Source organism: Lissotriton helveticus, chromosome 7, assembly GCF_964261635.1.
Source record: "Lissotriton helveticus chromosome 7, aLisHel1.1, whole genome shotgun sequence".
Classification (NCBI taxonomy): domain Eukaryota; kingdom Metazoa; phylum Chordata; class Amphibia; order Caudata; family Salamandridae; genus Lissotriton; species Lissotriton helveticus.
In genome coordinates, this window is record NC_136068.1 from 367,500,670 (window position 1) to 367,513,030 (window position 12,361).

Genomic DNA, 12,361 nt, shown 5'->3' on the forward strand with positions numbered 1-12,361 from the left:
AAACCTGTGGAACGCTGAATAACGTACTAATTGATAGAATGCTCAAGGACCCGATAGCAGATTTTCTTATTACCGGGGTTTCAACCTCAATTTAATGTCACCACACTTAAGAGATGAAGCCACGCAACTTCAGAACCATCAATGGCTAATACCTGAGCAGGATCTAGGGATTGATAATAACTGCAATAAAAATAAATGGGTCTGAAATTTGTAAAGGATATGGAAGCTATGGGTCTTCGAACACTTAATGGCAGAGTAAAAACGGATGTCCCGCCAAGATACACTTATTTTGGGCATAAGACAAAATCCAGGATTGATTACACCATGACAACCCTATATATGTTCCATAAAATCACCTCATACAAACTAACGAAAGTAAACGAGAGTGACCATGCCCAGCAGTCAATACTAATGGATATTGGAATAACTATGAAAAAGACCTACCAGACGGTCCAAGGGCATTGTGGTACTATTAACTACAAAAAAACTGATCTGGAACATAGGTAATGAAGATGTAATGAATGAGCAAGTGGAAAAGATCGTGGAAAAATGCTTGAAAGACACTGCAACAAAAACTGCAATTGAACAATGGGAAAATCTGACTGGGATGTTGACTACAACACAAAGGCAAACAGGAAAAAAAACTTCAAAATATGGGAATACCCTAAAGAAGGAGAATGAAGCAAATTTAAACCTCCCACATACAATAAGATCACTGAAGAAAGAACGAAAAAGGATTATCAGACTAATGAAGAAACCGGATCTAAAAATGGAAAATCTTGGAAATCTAAAGTTATTAAACCAGAATTCGAAGAAATTATTATGGGGCGAGAAAAACAAAGCGAAACAAGCTATTTGGGCAAAAATATTCCATGCCAGTAAACAGAAGAGCACAAGAGACTTTTGGTACATCATCAATGGCCTTGCTAGATCCAACAAGCAAGTAGTCTCATCACCCTTATCTGAGCAGGAATGGGTCAAGTTCCTGAGGAGACATTTGAATCAAGAATCTATACACTCTTCTACACTGGAAATGCAACAGGGGCGTAAATTTGATAATGAGAATGACTTTACCTACCGAGATAGTGATACGGATATGCAATTCCCCATAGAAAAAGATGAGCTAATTAAACTTATAAAACAACAGAAGAATGGCGCTCCGGGACCAAATGGAATTCCATTTGCGCTCTTGAAAGAAAATCCGGATCTATGGGCAACAATCCTACAGAAGTTGTACTTAGAAGTCGTGTCGACAGGAAGGGTACCTAAGTCATGGCGTGGATCCCTAATAACCCCAATCTTTAAAAAAGGAAATTGGGCACTGCCGGAAAATTACAGGTTGATAACATTGCAAGACTCTGATGCCAAGCTATTTGCCAGATTAATATTAACTAAACTAACTGACTGGGTGACGGAAGAAAAAAGAATGCCTTTAAACCAAACAGGCTTTATTCAAGGATTAGGAACTACTACTAATATACTGGTTCTCGCCTTAATTATGAACAAATCGCTTAGATTAAACCAACCTTTATATCTTTGCTTCATAAATTTTAAATCAGCATTCGACTGCGTAAACCGAAAATAACTCTGGGAAAAACTAGAAAAAATGAAAATTCCGGTTCCACTTCTTAAACTAATTCGCCTCCTATACTCAAAGACATGGGTGAGGGTGAGGATGGGTGACGGGCTCACACTATCTTCTGAGATCCAAGCAAATGAAGGTCTGAAGCAGGGCTGTGTTTTAGCCCCCCTTCTTTTTAATTTGTTTCTTGCTGACCTACCAGGATTATTGGACAAAGAAAACGCACATCCGCCAAAAATAGCGGACAGATGGCTCACAAGTTTGATGTATGCGGACAATGTCATACTTATGAGCCACACAAAAGTGGGCCTTCAGCGTTTAATGAAAAGGACATATACCTACTCAAAAGAGAATGGAATGGTTATAAATGAGACCAAAACTAAGATTATGGTAGTTGCCAAAAACGCAAAAATAAAACAAAAAAGCAAACGGTTCATGGATAAAATTGAGCTTGAACAAGTTGAGGTCTACAAATACCTAGGGGTATTATTAAATGCAAAGGGCAATTACCATCTACAAAAAGCTGACGCTAAAAGGAAAGCAAACACATTAACTGCTGCATTTAGAACTGTGCAGAAGTCTCTCCCCAGCCTGACCTATGGTCCTCTCCTGAGCATAGTTGGTGTAGAACTCTTACCCACTATTACATATGGGAGTGAAGCTATAATGGCTAAAGATAGTGATACTTTGAATAAAATTATAACCAGAGTATACCGAGCGCTTTTCCATCTCCCAGTGAATGCTTCCCCAGCGCAAGTAAGGATGGAGTTTGGCCTAACAAATCAACACTTCGCAAGGCAAGGCCACTTTATTAAAGTCTGGAACCAAATAAAAAGTGACCATCAAAATGAGATATCATCGCTCCTATGGAGAGAAATAAAGAAGGACACTAACTCTAGCGCAGCTCTTTTCCTTAGAGATGCGATTAATGAATTTGGGGTTATGTCGATATGGGAAATGAACATAACCAAGTCTTCATTTAAGAAAATCATTAATAAAACTGCAGACCACCTATCTATTCTAAAGGATAAGGCTACCCTTACCAAGAGAAAACATGCCTGGATGGTGCTAAAAGGCTAAATAAAGAAGGAGATACAACAATATTTGAAAACCCTGTGGACGGAAAAAAATAAGCAGGTGCTCATTAAAGCGAGATTTGGATCCTTGCCAGACGTAATTACTACAAAAACTTAATTGTCTGTTAAGGTCCGGCAATGACAATTTTATGTGATTTTATGCTGTAACATATATTTTAAAAGTTTCTTTTAGATATGTAATGTTGTAAGATTTTAAATAATCATCACAATAAAATACTTTGTACTTAGCTCATGTGTCCTATTTATTTATTTTTATTTATTTATTTAAACTTGTAATGCGCAACAGCTACCCGCAGTGGGTTTCCCGGCGCCAGGGATAGACTCAAGAAGAAAAAGAAAAAAGAAAGGGAGCACAACACAGTACAGTGAGCCAGCTAATGAAAAGGAACGGATCTACTAAAAAAGCAAAGTCTTGAGTTTTTTCCGGAAACAGAGCAGGTTAGTCTCTGATTTCAGGGCGATGGGAAGTGCGTTCCAGGATCTGGGGCCTAGATGGGAGAAGGACCGACGCCCCATCTTTACAAGCTTGAATCTTGGGACAACAAAGTCGCCATTTGCAGAAGATCGCAATGTGCGACTGGGTTTATAGGTTTGAACAAGACTCTGTAGATATTTAGGGGCCGAGCCCTGTTTAATTTTGAAAAGGTAACACAGGGCTTTGAACTTAATGCGGCTTGGGACTCTAAGCCAGTGTAGGTCTCGGAGAGCCTGTGAGGCCGAAGATCTCCTTGGTACATTACAAAGAAGTCGGGCCGCCGAATTTTGCACCACCTGAAGTTTGTTGATGGTTAAAGTGTCAGCACCGAGATAAAGGACGTTTCCATAATCCAGGCGGGAAACTACTAGCGCCTGAACAACAGTTCTCTGAGTGGCATGAGGCAGCATCCATAGGATTTTCTGGAGCCATCTCAAGGTAGCAAAACAAACGGTGGCCTGCTGTCTCATGGAGAGTTTGGCATCTATAAGGAATCTGAGGTTACGAACTACGGAGACCGGCTCGGGGAGAGGTCCCATATCATTCGGCCAGTGCTGGGGGCCCCAAAGATCTTTGTTCTTCCCCAAGATGACAATCTCGGTCTTGTCACCGTTTAACTTAAGGAGATGCTTCTGCATCCACTCAGCAACACGTGATAGTCCAGTCTTCAGGGCCGATATACTATTGCTCTCACTGCTGGAAAGGGAGAAAACAATCTGAGTGTCATCGGCGTATGAAAATATTGTCAGCCCAGCGTCCTCTACGATGGAGGCCAGGGGTCTAACATAGGTGTTAAAAAATAGGGGGCTGAGTATAGACCCCTGGGGAACACCATACGCCGATGAACAGATAGCAAATACAGCTTTCTTCGAAAAGACCTGGAAAGTGCGCTCACTTAAAAAGGAGGCAATCCAGGCTAGCGCAGGACCATCTACTCCCAGGGACCGGAGAGAGTTCAAAAGAATGGAGTGGGTCACGGTATCGAATGCAGCACTCAAATCCAAAAGGATGAGTGCAGATGTCTCTCCGCAATCGATACCGTGCCGTAACCTCTCCGTCACCCCAAGGAGCGCGGTCTCGGTGGAATGGTGCGCTCGGAAGCCGGACTGGCAAGGATGTAAAAATCCCGAGCTTTCCACAAGATGATTTAGCTGAGTGTTGACATGCCTTTCCAGCACTTTTGAGAGGACAGGTAGCAGAGATATGGGTCTAAAGTTAGTAAGGTTGGACACGTCCGCTCCTGCCTTCTTTAGAAGAGGGACGACCATCGCATGCTTCCATTCCTGTAATACATGGGACTCCATTAAGGATACATTGAGAAGTCTCATAAGAACCCGCCGGGGTTCAAGGTCCAATAACTTTAGGACTTTCGCAGGTACGGGATCACGAGGCGATCCAGATTTAACACTGGTCAGGCAGGAAAGCTGACCACTAACGACTTGTACCAGGTCCCACTTCACAGGTTCCCCAGAATTGCTCTACTGGCACAGGAGCCTGGCGAATCTCATCCTGAGGCCAAAATGTAGTAGTGTTCTCTCCAGAAGTATTCACCACCAAGCATAAAGGTTGTATAACATCTCTTTATTTGAGCAGAGAAAACCTGCTTCACACAACCAGACTCCTCCACAGCACTAACAACAACCGCAGTGAAACCTACATACGTCATCACCCATAAAATTCCACCTGCACGAGCCAATCAATACAAAAACAACTCAATACACAATATAACAGAAACATCGGAAGAGATTCAGCAGCGGAATAGTCACTGACACATAGAGTGCTTCAGAGACTGTTACATAGTGAAAAATCCTAGCACCAGAGAAAGTGTACCACCAGATTCTTGAAGAGTCCAGGCACTCTTAAGTCAGGAGTCATCGTCAAAGTCCTGGGTCTGTCTGTTTCTAGGAAAGATGAATTTTACCTAAGGCTGCCATTTATTGTTTACTTCATATTAAATAGAGTAACGTGTCAGAAAACAGAGGTTTCTTACAAGGGTAGTGTTTTTCGTAAGTGGTTTTCTTTAACTGCACATTGCTTTAGTGAAACGTTTATGTCATGCCTTTATCATCCTTCCCAATTCTTTCCCCCACCTTCCTTGGGTGCTTCCTCACATGCTGTGGAATGTTTGAAACATTGAATCTAGAGTGGTGGGTGGCAGGTATGGTTTGATTATTATGTGAGGGGGCGTCCTTCATTAAATAAAGGCGTCATGTTATACAGTGGACCAATGTGCCAGGGCAACCAATATAAGAATAATGAAAAGGAAGAAATGGAAGACTAGAAACTTAAAGTGTAAATGATGTTGCAGTGCATAGACAGCTTTATCCATCGTTTGCTGGTCACCTATTGTTTACAACATTCTTTTTCTAGTTGTCTTTAGAACTTTACCTAAAACGTTCCTTTTTTCTCCTGTAGCTACTTTCTTACGTTAAGAATGTCCATTTCTTTGATTCGGTTGGTGAGGATGTATTTTTTTACGAGAACGGTGACTCTCCAGTTGCCTATGACATTGATAACTGGCAAGTGACCTCTACTGGCGCGGGCAAATCAGTGAACGTCGGCCTCTATGATTCCCGCTTCAGCTCCCAACAGAGACTCACATTGAACATGAGTGCTATCCAATGGGGCAAGGATTATTCTCAGGTTTGAAAATCGTGTACAGTATTAGAGAAATATTTCCATGAATATCTGCAATTTGTAGCATGTAAAACTGAAAAGATTTCATTTTACTAAGGCCAGGGGTTTACAACCTTTTCTGTAATAGGAGCTACTTATGTTTGGTGAAAAACATGGCAAGATACTAATATCATCAGTATTGTAGTAGCAACAACTTTATACTAGATCACATTATTATACATGGTTAACCACAGTGATCACCTCATTAGTACACTAGTCAGGGTTGCCAACTGTAATGTAAAAAAAAGTTGTATTAATTTATTAAAGCCTTTGCATGAGTAATACAAAACAGCCATAGCTACAATGCACCAAGGTAGTAATAAGTCTCTGCAACACCGCATGATTTGGCACTCAAAGTTCATCTTTAAGTATAACATGACGTGTATTTGTAAATAACACATTCACCATGCTAAAATCACAATATTCACTGTTAAACAAGTCAAACATCAGCTATGAGTCCTAAAACAATTACAGATTTTCATCTTGAATGCACGTTTTTCAATTTCAACATGTATTCATTGAACCAAGCAAACCCTTCTAATTTATTAAGCTGGAAGGCACACGGGAGAGCTACTTACATGTAGCTGAAGAGCTATCAGTAGCTCACAGCTACTCGCTGGAGAAGCCTGACTTAGACTCACTTATTCTGTGCATCTCCCCTTCTTCCCAGTAGGTTTGAAAAGAGAAGGTTAAACAATGAGCCTCATAATTAGGGAATATTTGCAAATAATAGAATAGAGCTCATGATATGGAAAGTGCTACCCAACTGAGAATCATTCCTCTGTCCAAGACAAAAATGTTCTTGTTCTCACAGAGTGGGTTAGGTAATCATAGGTTTGGAAGATATTGGAAAGATGACATGAATTGTGTGAGAGATCTGAGTTGCAGAGAAAGAGAGAGAGGGAAAAAAAGAGAGAGAGAGAGAATAAGACTGCAATCAGCGTTCCACAAGTGCGAGGTTAAAAAGAGACAAAGCGTGAGGTGAAAGGGATAACAGGTTAAACAAGCAGGGCAAAGACAATGGGTTGTGGTTTGCCAATGCTTTTCGGTCAATAATATTTGTTTTCCCAATTGTTTTAATAGTATGATGTGTTGACAAACACAATAGCTGGGTCTGACCACCTAGAATTTGTATTTTCTACACTTCCAATGCCAACACAATTTTGAACGTGTTTCAAGTTGGCAAAGTCTTTGGTGACAGCCAATGCGTAGAGGCTGGAGCATGTGTGCCTAAGAAGTCCATACAAAAATATTTTTGCACAAGGAAGATTTATATCTAATTAAACCTATCTGATACCAGCTACATGACTCCACTCCATTCCTCCAAATGCTCTAGGCACTCAAACCCTGACACTACAGATGAGAGCACATAGAACACAAGTAAGCTCTGCTCTTACAGTGGAGTTATAAAAGGTAGACAATTCATATTCATAAAACACCATACACAATACTACACATCCTTCCCCTTGATCAATTTTCAAAAATTAGTTTGGTAAACCAAAAACATAATATTATTGTCCATGAATATGAATTAAATATACAAGAGATTAAACAAGATTCATAGCATTTATAAGAAATTTAATACTTAAAAATTGACAAAGAAGATTGCAGTTGTATGGAAATAATACTCTACAAGAATATAATTGTATGCACACAATATTTGTCTCTCCAAAGTTATTTTTGAAAATTGTTTAAAGGGATGTTATCGTTATAAAGAGTGACCTCTCATACTGATACTGGTCAAGCTCTGTCATGTACCATGAGAGGGCAGGGTCTTTGCAGTGAGTCTACATGATGGAAACGTTTGGTACAGAGCTGCTTTGCTCCTTGTAAAGGGTATGGTGAAGTGAAGAGCATGAGCCATAAAAGGATGAAACATTGAATAAGTGTGTGTGGCTTGAAAGTGGTAAAGGAAATAATCCTGATTTGGGCAGCTCAGGACCAATTCCACACACACAGGCACGCAATGAATGTCATAATGGCAGTAATGCGGATGATGTTAAAGAAGTGTGTGAAGATGGTGTTGGAGATTGCGGAAACATATTTTATGCTCAATATATCCATGAAGAGACGTGTGTGTAACTATAAATACACTGTTATGCACACATTCACTGGGTGCACGTTAGACCAATTGTTTCCTTTTAATGTAAAGCTTTACACAGTGTTGCAACAGCTGATAGTTTTACTAGTCAATGGTAGGCCCAGGAACCATGATGCTACATGTTATACATTCAACATTTTAGTACATGTAACCTTGTTTTCAAATCAGGCACAGGAAGTTGGGTTTTGTGAAAAGAACAGACTAAGTAGTTGTGGCTATGAATGATATCTCCCCTTTAAGGCTGCTTAGTGCTTTTCTGGAGGAAAGGTTTGGACACATACATGAGTGGTAAGATTTTGATGAAACTAAATAATTGCTGTCGCATGACCTTCTCACAATTGAATTGTATTAGACAAAACTGTGTGCACACCAGAGCAAAATTTCAAACTTTTTAGTGCACTGCTTTAACTGACCGTTTTCTAGTGTGAGCCCTGGTCAGTTGAAATGACAATTGCCTTTTATATTTTTGCTTTGCTGCCGACTACTTTGGAATAAACACTGTTTGATTTAGGGCTTTAGTGTGTCACTAGTTATCAGTCAACATGTTTCTGCCAACTAGACCCTCAGAAGAGGTGTATTGGCATTCATCAGGTCCTTGAAGTATAGCTTCTGCTCAAATATGTGTTCGTAAAACTTGAGCTCATCACTAGCTTGAACCTGCTGGTGGTCGGACATTCCAGGGGCATCAGATTATAGACAGAGTGCACAACATCGACCATTGCAGGTTGTAATGCAGTGGATCCACTTTTGAAACTCACTGTGGACCACTTATCGGTTTTGTATACTCTTCTTTATGAGCACGTTATTTGAGCAGAAGCGATACTTCGAGGTCCTGTTGAATGTCAATACACTTCTTCTGAGGGTCTAGTTAGCAGAAACATGTTGACCAATAACTAGTGAAACACGGAAGCAGGGTCAGTTGACCGCTGCAGTGTCCCTTCTTTCTTTTTTAATCCTGACCCAGCCACACAAGAATAAAGTTGTACGTTGTCTGGAGTCAGTTTTAATCACTCTTTTGTTCACATTTTGCAAGCTCTGTGAGCCTCACCACCCTTCAGTTCACCTTAGGGCTTCTACTAATCTCTTAAACCATTTGAAGAGCTCCTCCTTCTCAGAGAGGGAGTTGTAGCCTGCACCGTGATCTCCTGTCACGATGTGAGGAGAATACCAATGATGAAGCATGCCACCTCTTATGGGTGAGTAATTTGTCCTAATGAAACTAGGTTTAACTAACTCCTTATAGACCCGGGCGTTTCTTTGTGTGAAAGATATATGAGTTGGTAGTAAACACACGCAGGTCTCCATATCTCCACTGGTCTTTCTTTTGTGCTTACCTAGATGTGGCCTCTGGCCTTTCTCGATCTTGTGGTCGTCTTCAGCAGGGATCACCGACAAAATATCAGAAGGAACAATATTGTATAACAGACATATTGTGTCAAGAATTTCGTTGACAAAAATATCGATTTCCTATCCTTATAATGGTAAGCACAAAAATATTGAAAAAAAAGATAGTGTCATGCTAATATATTTAAAAAACATTCAAAATATTGTTTCTTAATATATATATAATTTGAAGATATCTCTAAATCATATATATTGTAATATATTTCATTAATATAATGTAAATTAAATACATTTCACTGATGTTTAATACTATATATATATATATATATATATATATATATACATATTCTGACATAAACACACATACATATATTTGATAACTTTATTTCAGCATTCATGCTATAAAAGTTTCCATATCAATGCTGGAAATACAGTTAAATACAATAAGAAATAAATAGATGAAACATATACAGTATTCAAAATACATTGTAGTATCACTCACTTGTCACAATGAAATGTATTCTACAATTAAAGTCTAAAAGTTAACTCTAAAATGCCAGCTATAATAGAAAAAACATTAAGCAATTGACTATTGGGAGATAACATCTATTTATATTCAATTGTCAACTATAAAAACATAAATATTCCATTAAAACATTTAAGTTTTCCTCCTGATGCCACGCATATGTCCTAAAGATTTGGTGACAGCGCAGGCAAATGAGGGTCTGGCGTCCCATCTTAATACTCGAAGAGGAGATTCATGGTTGCGCGTTCCCAGCTGACTGCAGATTGGTTTAATTCACTTAGCTCGTGGAAGCACATAAGGTGGACAGGCAAAGACTATGTGAGTGGCAAATTCATTGGCAGCATTACAACCAGGATACGTGTGGTACGTGCACTGCACTGTTTTAATTATGAAATTCCTCCGGTTTTACGTGCTCCTGGGTATCACTCTCCGAGTTGGAGCGTGTCTATTGAATAATTATTGTAGCATCCCCATGTCCGTCGGGTATGTCCCCTGGGCACTGCATTATGGTCTCCGGTAATGAGACTTGTTCCTCTAAAATAAAGTTTTTATCGCACTCGTTTGTTGGTTCTTTCAATGTTAATTTTTATTTAATTCTGGGGAAATTGTACTTTATCTCCCGCCACAATGCATGTTACTTCACATCATCTTACATTTTTAAAAACTCCCAATGCTTTTCGGCCAAAGCAGGCCTTCGTCTGGGGAATATCTATAGGTGAAAAGGAATTGCCACTCGATGCATCAAGGTCACAGAGTCCTGAAACATTTTTAGTGTGGAGAACATGCTTGGTGCCCGGTTAAAATATTAGGTGAATGTGCTCGAGTTTTATCTAAACGAACAAACATCGTTTAGTGTGCCTGTCATACTTTCCGTCCTAAAACAATATTTGGTGTAGTGAACAAGCTTGGTGCCTGGTTAAAATGATAAGTGAATGTGCTTGTATTTTCTCTAAACGAACAAACATTGTTATGTGCCTGTCATGCTTTCCGTGGATGTTATGAGCTTGGAGAAATAAAAATAAAACATGTATGTTAGCGTTTCTGCTTCGGTGTTATAGGTGCACAGGCAGCGCTTCACATATGAATTCATGAGTATCGGGTTGCTCGTAGGCAATAACATGCCGAGTTCTATGTGACTTTATTACGTTAATATGTTAAAAGCGTAAAACTTGCTTGATAGATTTGAAGCGTGTTCATGAAAGTTCAATGCCTTCTGCGCGGTGTTGAAACGAACACGTAAGTGGTCCCGTGTATATAAAAGGTTACGTGCCAAAGTTGATAATGAAAATAGAAATGGGACTGAAGCGAGTGTATTGAAGTGGTGTGTCAGCGGGTCTACGTGACTGACAGTGGTTAAATGAAAAGTACTCTGAAGTATTGCATGATGCTATGCAAAGACGAAACAAATTAAAACAAAAAAAATGATCATGTTACTGTGAAATGGATAAACCATTACAGGTTAATCATAGAAACATTGCCATGATTATCAATAAAAGATATGAACTGTTCAAGATATATCCATATGGTACTACTCTAATGGTTGCTGTAAAGGAATGGTTGCGGTAAAGGAATCAATCAGAGATAGCATTGATATTCAATCCGATCGCTTATTCCTAAGGGTTTCATGGAATTTAATATGCGGATCCAGTGATTTTCACAATGTAACAGGGTGTTTTTATTGTCTCTTCCTTCATTTCTGTTTATTACTTCTAATATATAAAATTTGAGTTGGCTGATGTTGTGTCCTGCTTCAATGAAATGACTTGCTACTGTAGTTTTGAGGTTTGTAGTTCTAATATTACTTTTATGTTCATTGATACAGATTTTGATTTTTCTTTTGGTTTGTCCTACTTAGATTTTTCCACAAGGACACTTTAGCTTATATATTACATTCGATGTGTTGCATGTTGCTGTTACTTGTAGTTTGATTTTGTGTACTTTCATTGGATGTGTTATGCATGGACCCGTGATGATATTGTGGCAAATATTGCATTTCCAGCAAGCTATGGTTCCTCGGTGTGCAGTGTTGCTTTGTATGTTGATGGGATTTTCGATTATTTCTCCCAATTTTTGTGCTCTGGTATATGCAAAAATGGGTCCCCGATCGAAAATGTGATTAAATCCGGTTCTAGTTGTAATATTGGCCAATGTTTTTTGATTATCCTTTTCTAGTTCCCACTTTTTGTGGAGTATTTGGAGACTACGGTTATACGCTCTTGTGTGGGTTTTTTTTGGGGTAACAACAGTGTTTCTCTGTTGATAATTTTGCATCGATGGTCAGCTTGATCTAGTACATGTTCTGGATAACCTCTTTTTCTGAATCTTTGTAGCATTTCTTTGATACGTGTTTCTCTCATGTCTAGATTAGATACTATTCTTATAACTCAATAGTTGAGTGTAGGGCATGTTGTTCTTTATTGCTGGTTGATGGAAACTCCCGTACAGTAGAGTGTTGTTTCTATCTGTTTCCTTTCTGTATAAACCTGTTTCAAATCCATCATCTGTTTTGGTTATCTTAACATCTAAGAAATTCATTGATTTCTCCTGAATTTCATGTGTA

The 12,361-nt window shown here is 39.2% G+C and overlaps 1 pseudogene across 1 annotated transcript in view; it reads left to right on the forward strand.

Annotated features, from left to right (window-relative positions):
* The first annotated feature begins 517 nt into the window (after positions 1-517).
* The window catches only part of LOC144769095 (vomeronasal type-2 receptor 26-like), a 191,562-nt pseudogene continuing 179,718 nt past the window's right edge, over positions 518-12,361 (forward strand). The window contains exons 1-2 of the transcript XR_013598669.1: positions 518-1,261; positions 5,570-5,797. The product of XR_013598669.1 is annotated as a vomeronasal type-2 receptor 26-like (transcript). The remainder of the gene's footprint in view (positions 1,262-5,569; positions 5,798-12,361) is intronic.